This window comes from Psammomys obesus, unplaced genomic scaffold (assembly GCF_907164565.1).
Source record: "Psammomys obesus unplaced genomic scaffold, mPsaObe1.curated_primary_1811, whole genome shotgun sequence".
Taxonomy (NCBI): domain Eukaryota; kingdom Metazoa; phylum Chordata; class Mammalia; order Rodentia; family Muridae; genus Psammomys; species Psammomys obesus.
The window spans coordinates 13,900,728-13,909,541 of NW_026596143.1; the positions used below are offsets into that span (position 1 = coordinate 13,900,728).

Sequence of the window (8,814 nt, forward strand, 5' to 3'; positions counted from 1 at the left end):
CACCTAAGTTTTGATAAAGAAGCTAGAAGTGCACACACTGGGGAAAAAAAAATAGCATCTTCACCAAGTGGTGCTGGTCAGAGGGACAGCTGCATGTAGACCCATAGCTATTACTTTAACAAAAATTTAAATCAAAATGGATCAAGAACCTTAACACAAGACCATATATCTGAATCTGACAGAAGCAGAGGTGGGGAATAGTCTTGAACTCACTGGCAAAGAAAGGACTGTCTGAACAGGACCAACATTTTTTCTCATATATATATATATTTTTCTCATATATATATATATATTTTTGTCATACAATATTCTGATCATGTTTTTACTCCCCCAACTCCTCCCAGATCCTCCTTGCCCACTCATCATTATGTTCTTTTTATTTTTCTCTTTCAAAAACAAAACAAAAAAACAACAACAACAAAAAAAACACACAAAAGACCAATAAGACAAAAAAAAAATAACAAAACAAAATGAAAGTCCACAAAAATGCCGTTGGGTTTATTTTGTGTTGGCCAACAAGATTTTTTTTTTAAGGTTTATTTTTTATGTATACAGGGTTCTGCCTGCATGCATGCCTACAGGCCAGAAGAGGGCACCAGATCTCATTAAAGATGGTTCTGAGCCACCATGTAGTTGCTGGGTATTGAACTCAGGACCTCTAGGAAAAGCAGACAGTGCTCTTAATCACTGAGCCAGCTCTCTAGCCCAGCCAGCAACTTTTAAGCCACTCCTGGTGCTTGAGGTTTTACTTGGTGGCATGAGCTGTCTATTTGGGGCATGGTCTCCTCCCATTATTTGGTGCCTCCTTTTAGATTCCTCTTAGATATGAATATTTGGGAAGCTTCTATGGTATTAGGTTTCCATATCATTTTTTCAGGTGATTTACTCTTAGCTGTCCCTCCACATATTTCCTCTTTTACCCTCCTCGCCCACCCCACTCCAAATTTAATCTTCTTATTCTAGTTTTCCCTTTATTTCTCCAGAAATATCTTCTACTTCCTCTTTCTGAGGAGGTTGTCTCTTCCCTCCTGGTTTCTTACAAGTTACCTAACCTCTGAAGTCATTTATATTACTGAACACATTTTAAAGGCTTACAAGCAAGTATCTCCATATAAAAGAAAACATACAATATTTGTCTTTTTAGGTCTGGATTGCCTCACTCAGGATGATTTTTTTCTAGGTCCATCCATTTACCTTTGAATAATTACACATTTTAACAGATCAATACTATTCCATTGTTTAAATGTTCCACATTTTTTATCATGTAATCATCAGTGGATGGAGATCTAGAACTGTTTCCAATTCCTGGCTCTTATGCATAGAGCAGCAACGGACATGGATGAGCAAGTGGTCTTGAGGAAGAGCAACCTGATGGCGAAGGATGCTGACCATTTAAAAAAACTATTTCTCAGTCACTGTGTTTCATCTTTTGAGAAGTCTGGGTTGGTTCTATACCTCATTTTTTTACATTTGGTTGTTTATCTCATTTTAGATGTTAATCCTCTTTAGATGTAAGGATTTTTTTCTCCTCCTGTAGGCTGCTGCTCTGCTCAAATGATGGTGTCCTTTACCATATTGGAGCTTTCCAGGTTCTGACGTCTCATTTATTAATTGTTGGTCTTAGTGCCTGTGCTACCATTGTCCTGTCCAGAAGTTCCTTCCCGTGTCAATGAGTTCAAGACCATTCCCCGCTTTAGTTTCTTTCAGACCCAGGATTTTGGGCCTTATGTTGAGGTCTTTGATCCATTTGAAGTTGAGCTTTGTGGAAGATGATAGATGTGGGTGTGTTTGCATTCTTCAGCATGCAAACCACCTAGTTTAACCAGCACTGTTTGTGGAAGATTCTGTCTTTTTTTATTTCCAGTGTGTATTTTTGGCTTTGTTGTCAACATCAGAGACCAACAATTAATAAGTGATCAAAAAGATCCTAAACAGCATCGTTTGAGCCAAGCAGTGAACTACAGAAAGTGGAGCAATCTTTACAAATTATACTTCTTACAGATGGTTAGTGTCTAGAATAGTCAAAGGACTCAAAGACTGAACATGAAGAAAACCAAGAATACAATTAAAAATGAGGCATAGGACTAAACAAAAAGTTCTCTAAAGGTGAAACACAAATGGCTCAAAAATGCTTCTTAAAATGTTCAACATCCTTAGCCACCAAGGAATGCAAATTAAAACTACTTTGAGATTGCATCTCACCCCAGTCAGAGTAGCCAAGATTAATAAAACAAATGACAGCAAATGCTGGCAAGCATTCCGGGAAAGGGGAACACTCACTCATTGCTGGTGGGAGTGTAAACTGGTACAGTCACTATTGAAATCAGTGTGAAGGATCCTCAAAAAGCTAAAAATTGATCAACACAAGATCCAGCTATCCCACTCTTGGGCATATAGCCAAAGGACTTGTGCTGGCTAGTTTTATGTCAACTTGATACAAGCTAGAGTCATCTTGAAGGAGGGAATCTCGATAGGAAAAAATATACCTCTATAAAATCCAGCCTTAGGGTATTAGTGACTGATGGGGGAGGGCGCAACCCATTGTGAGTTGTGCCATCCCTGAGCTGGTGGTTCTGGGTTCTGTAAGAAAGCAGGCTGAGCAAGCCATGAGGAGCAAGCCAGTGAGCAGCACTCCTGAATGGCCTCTGCATCAGCTCCTGCCTCCATGTCCCTGCCCTGTTTGAGTTCCTGCCCTGACTTCCTTCAGCGATGGATTATGATGTGGAAGCATAACTCATATAAATCCTTTCTTTCCCAACTTGCTTTTGATCATGGTGTTTTATCACAGCAACCGTAACCCAAACCAAGACAGGGCCCTGCGTCTTACTACCAAGCTACTTGCTCATCCACGCTCACTGCTGCTTTATTCGTAACAGCCAGAAATTAGAAACAGTCTAGATATCTACCAACCAATGAGCAGATCAGTTTTCAGGTAAAATGAAATTTTCAGGTAAATGGATGGAGCTAGAAATGATCATCCGGAGTAAGATAGCAAAGACCCCAAAAGACAAGTAGTCCATGTTTTCTCTTATATATGCATGTGGTTTTTAAGCTTTAGGGATATGTGTTTCAATTAGAATAACTACAAGCTTATATAGGTAATAAGGGACTAAGGAAGAGGAGGTGATCGTCCAAGAAATGGGAAGTAGAATATAGAATTATAAAGAGATAAAGATTAAACTAGGAGGTTTAAATGTAGGGGGTAAGACAATGTCCAGCTAGACATGTCACCAAGTAAAAACCTCCAATGCCAAGCATGGGTTACATTTTGCTGAGCTGTTGGCCACAGGAGTCCTGTGGAGTCCCTCAAACACCACAGGCTATTATCAAAGATATTGGTTGCTCTCCATAACCTGACGGTAAAGCCCTATTGCTGAAGACACAACTTCCATAGGTCATCGGGCATGGAGAACTGAAATGGGTGCCTAGCTAGAAGCTTCATCCCTACTGACTAGAGTGTCCGGTGTTGGGAGGGACTGTGCCCCTCTATGACATGAAACCCCGCACGAGGCACTGCTAAAGTGACCAAGAACCTAAGACTAGAGAGATCATGAGTCCTCGGGAAAACCTATTATTCTGTTAAAGGAACATTGCAATAAAATGACTCCTAATGAAACATTGCTATACCCACAGAGCAGGGCCTCTCTCACTCCCATCAGAGAATTAAAATAGAGACTCACAAATGGACAGTGTGCAAAAACCGAGAGACCTTGAAGAACTCAGCCTTAAATGGGATGCCTCCATCAAATCCCTCTCCTCAGGGCTCAGGGAACTGAGAAAGATAAGATAGCAAGACTATAAAACCAGCAGGGATGGGGTCATCAAGGAATTAAGGCCTTCTGGACACAACAGGGCTGGTGCTTGCATGAACTCACAGAGACTGAGGCAGCACGCACAGGGCTTACACGGGACTGCATCAAATGGGGTCCTAGATCTGAGAGGGGAAGTAGACACACACCCCATCCTTAACCCAGAAACGCTCTTCAATTGCTAGCCACTTGCAAATGAAAAATTAGTTTTCTCCAAGGGAGTCTCACTGGGGAAACAACTCACTCTAGCAGTAGATAACCAGCAGAAAGGAACTCAGCTGGAGAGGTGGCTCAGAGGTTAAGAGCACTGGCTGCTCTTCCAGAGGTCCTGAGTTCAGTTCCCAGCAACCAGATGGTGGCTTACAACCATCTATAATGAGATCTGGTGCCCTCTTCTGGAGTGCAGGTGTACATGCAGGCAGAATATTGTATACAAAATAAATAACTCTTAAAAAAAAAAGAAAGAAAGGAACTCAATGGCATCTTCAGAATTTCTTTGTTTCATAATGTTAAGTCAAGGCTTTCTTTTTTTTAAACTTACAGGTCCTTTACATATATATATTATGGCTTTTGGTTTTGCATTTTGATAGGATTCTTGAGTATGCGAATGTGTGTGTCTCTTTGTCCATGTGTGTTTCTTGAACATTTTCTTTGGCTCTTTTTGTTGTTGTTGTTGTTGGTTGGTTGGTTATTTTGTCATATTCTGACTTGTTTATGATTTATTTTGCTGTATTTTATTTTATTACTATTCCCTAGATGCCTATTTTCTAAGGAGAGGAGAAAGGATGTGGATATGGATGGGAAGCTCGGTGGGGAGAAACTGAAAGGAGTAGGGGGAGGGGAAACTGTAATCAGAATACATTGTATGAAAAAAAAATTCAACAAAAGAGAAAATGTTTTTGATTTTTAAAAAACGAGAAAGAAAAAAAGAAAACTAGATACTCAGTATAGTACTATTTAACGTGAACTCCATGTGACCTTGCTTTCCTTGTGTGGGTAGTCTAAGGAGAAAACAGACAAGTAAAATGACCATCTCCTGTCAGTCTTCCAATACTTGTTGCCGATAGGCATCAGGGGATGGCTGACTCATGCAGCAATCTTCCCAGACCACCTAGTTGGGCAAAGGAAGGCCTTCCTGGCCTGTGGTTCCCAGTGAATTGTAGGAGGGTATACTTAACTTTGATAGACATACTAGACTACTACAGAATAAGCCTGGGATCGCTTAAGGCTAGCTTTTTCATACTAGAATCTAGCAAACCGTTCTATTAAACACAGAATATGTTTTCCTGAAGTCCCTTGTAGTTCATAGATAACTGATTGGTTTTTTTTGTTGTTGTTGTTGTTGTTGTTGTTTGTTCTGTTTTGTTTTTTGAGACAGGATTTCTCGGTATAACCTTGGCTATCCTGGACTCACTCTGTAGACCAGGCTGCCTCTGCCTCCCAGAGCGCTGGGATCAAAAGGTGTGCATCACCACACCCTGCTAATAACTGTTTCCTTGTGGCCTCATCAGTGCTAGGATAGCACTGTGTCACTGAGGTGCGTCTCTAGCCCATGCATAAAACTTTTCGAACTCCGTACCTTCTGATGAGAAGACAGAATTGACAGAACCAAGAGGGCTGTTTGGAATAAGGCACCACTCAGTGGGAAGGAAACTGGTGTGTCTCTATTAGCTTTTGTTCAGTCAGAGCTAGCTGAACAAAGGAAACGCTGCATTTCCTGAAAGGGAAGCAGGGTTTGCAGTTTAATTATGCAGATGATTGGACGCCTTTCCCTCCCCAACACACCAAGAAGAAAATTCTGTTTCAGTGGAGCCAGCTACAGATTTGTTTGGATGGGGGGGACATGGCGGATTGAGGACTAGGTGAGAGAGTCCTATGATGGCCCCTGGCATCTGCAGTCCCCCCCCCTCGCCCCCCCAGCTAGCAGCAACCTCTGGAAAGATGATCTCAGCTTTCTCGGATGGCTTGCATCTTCAAGATCATACCCTTTTTAAACTCATAACTGATTCTGTGATTGTATTTTCTTGCTCACAAAGATGAACGGTTAAACACAGACTTGTGTGATGATCAGTGTTTCGAGCTGGAGAGAGATGGAATTATAGCTGCACCCAGTCTACCTGTATATCATAGCATGCATTATGATAATAATCATAATGTGTCTCTAATGGGGGGGAGAGCTAACTGATTTTTTTTTTCCGTCATGTTCCCAATTCCCTCAGTAGTTACCCAGTAGGACGCTTGGTGTGAGAATCTTATTTAAAAAAAAAATAAGAAGAAGAAGAAGCTGGGTACATTTTCAAGACGTTTGAAATACTTCACAGGCTTTTAGCTCAGTGGTAGAATGCTTGCCTAGCATGTGGGAAGCCCTGGGTTTGAACCTTAGGAGCTAAGAGGCAACACACAAAGGTTTACAGATAAACTGTAAAGGCACCGGCTGAGCAGGCAGAGAGAAGCGTGTGTGCGTGCGTGTGTGTGTGTGTGTGTGTGTGTGTGTGTGTGTGTGTGTGTATCGTCTCAGCGGCTACCAGCATCATCTTCCCTTAAAGGCGTGTTTTTTCAAAAATCAGCTAAGCAAACGTTTCGCAGCCGCCAATAAAGGAACATTAATTAACGTCCGCAGGACATTACAAAAGAATAAAAGAAGCGAAGTGATCTTACAAGCACGGCCTCTGTATGTATCTAAGAATAATGTTTGTTCGGGGAAATCTCAACCCCAAAGCTGTGCTTGCGGACCAGCTTTCTCTGTCCCGACGGCTGGGAGGTGCTTCCAGGCGAAGCCGTGCTCTCCCCAACTACTCACTTTCCAAAGGGGCCGGTCAAGTTCACGCGTCCACACCCGTGCCGGCGGCAATCAGCCGGCCTAGAACTTGCTACCGAAGGTGTCGCTTGTTGCTAGTATCCCCTACAGATTTCCCTTTGAAAAGCCACAAACTTGTGTCGCAACGACGAGTTTCCTAAGGTCCCGACCTGAACTCCTCCCCTGCCAAAGTGAGTCCTGTCACTCGGCCACACCGTGCCAGGTGTCCTCCCTGCTCCCCTGGGCTTCGGGGCTCTTACCTGGTCGGGTCTGGCTGGCAAGGCGGAGTGGGGAGCCTCAGCGGGGACGGGCGACCGGCCGAGCGTCTCGTGTCCCGCGGCTGCACGCCCGCCCGGGCACCCTCCCAGCCGGCCTGGGGCCACGCCCCGAGGCAGGCGGGCTCTCAGAGGGCGGGGGGCCGCCCCGCCCCCACTTCTGGGCAGCGCATCTTCCTTTCCTGCCCGCCCCTAGCTTGCCCTCCAGCCACCCTACAGGAAACCTGCAGGAAACCCTGGGCCCAGAAGCCCTGCCAGGAGGTGTGGTCGCAGCCGGTGCAGGGTCGCCCAGCACATAAACTACAGTGACGCCCGGGTTTAAGGGTGAGCCAGCGGCCTCCTTACACTTGACAACCATTCACTTCTCTCCCAGGGCCATTTTATTTAGGGAGGGAGGGTCACAAGAGCCACTGCAGTGGCACTGGTGATCCGTAAACTTGCTTCCCCAAACTTCACTGGACTTTCGAAAGAACGCACATTAGGTAAAGTGCGTTTTCCCTTTTCTTCGTCCGGAAACAAACTTGGTTAATTAAATTAAAAGCAAACATTAAAAAAAAAAAAAACTATTCTGCAAATGTCATCTTCCTAAAACAATTGGAAGATACGTTTCACTTGGTTTAACAGCTGTGCTTGTCATCCAGGGAAGAACTTTCTTTTACACGAAAGGAACCACACAAGGGAACAGCAATCAGAGCACAGTCTTCTAGAGGGCCGGCATCCAGCAAGAGGTACCAGAAAGCTCTGGACGAGTGAAGCATGTTAGAACCGAACTGCATGAATTTACTGTGCGTGCGCCAAACCCACGAGACTTAAGAGTTGGTTGTGGTGCACATGCCTGTAATCCCAGCAACTGGGAAAACTGAGGCAGGAGAATTTCAAGTATCTGGTGAGCCTGGGCTACCCAAATGAGACTCTGTTTCTGAAACTTTTTGAAAGTTGGTAGTGGGAGAGGCCATACAGATCAGCAGTGGCGTTCTTGCATAGCAAGTGTGATTTGCTTATAACTTCCACCTCAATGTTTGAAAGTTTTAAATATGCCATTTGCAGAAAGTTGATCTTGAGAGACAGCACAGTCAATCAGATACCATCAAAGTTCAAGATTTTCTAAGAATTAGCCAAGTGAACAAAGAAGTTCTTGGACTGTTGTCCATTTTCACTGCCATCAAGAAGACTTACTCTGATAGTCAGTCACTCATCAGCTTAATTTAGGACTCCTTTCAAATGCAAGCCAGTGGAGAGCTCAGCAGGTCGTCTTACAGCCAGGCTTGATGACCCCAGGGATCCCTGGGCTGCTTAATCCCACCTTTTCTCAACTATAACAGGTATGTAATAGTTTTATAGGGATTCAGTAAAACATACAAGGCACCTTGCTCTGTATTAACCTTCCCAAGTACACTCAACAACATCAACAAAATTATTCTTTGGTTGTAAGATGTAAATATTACATGCATTTAAAAATTAGCTTTATTGAGATATTTCATCATTTTTATATTAATTATAGTTCATGACAAACTGACTCTTTTGGCTAGTTTTACGTCTGAGAGGAAACCTCAGTTTAAGAAATGTCTCCATAAAAATCAAGCTATAGGCAAGCCTGTAGTTCATTTTCTCTCTTTTCTTTTCTGTTTTGTTTTGAGACAGGGTTTTCCTGTGTACCCCTGGCTGTCCTGGACTCCTTTTGTAGATCAGGCTGGCCTCAAACTCACAGCGATCTGCCTGCCTCTGCCTCTCTGAGTGCTGGGTTACTGCGCTCCCCTTCTAGCTCATTTTCTTAATTAGTGGTTGATGGGGGAGAGCCTAGCCCATTGTGGGTGGGACCATCCCTGATCTGGGTACTATAAAACAGCAGGCTAAGCACGTGGGGGTGGGGGTGGGGGTCTCTACATCAGCAACTGCCTCCAGGTTCCTGCCCTGTTTGAGTTCCTACCCTGCA

General features: G+C 43.6%; 1 protein-coding gene across 1 annotated transcript in view; it reads right to left on the reverse strand.

Annotated features, from left to right (window-relative positions):
• The window catches only part of Thsd1 (thrombospondin type 1 domain containing 1), a 29,770-nt gene extending 22,846 nt beyond the window's left edge, over positions 1–6,924 (reverse strand). The window contains exon 1 of the mRNA XM_055593410.1: positions 6,867–6,924. The gene's annotated coding sequence lies outside the window, so the exon portion shown is untranslated. The remainder of the gene's footprint in view (positions 1–6,866) is intronic.
• Between the last annotated feature and the right edge of the window lie 1,890 nt (positions 6,925–8,814).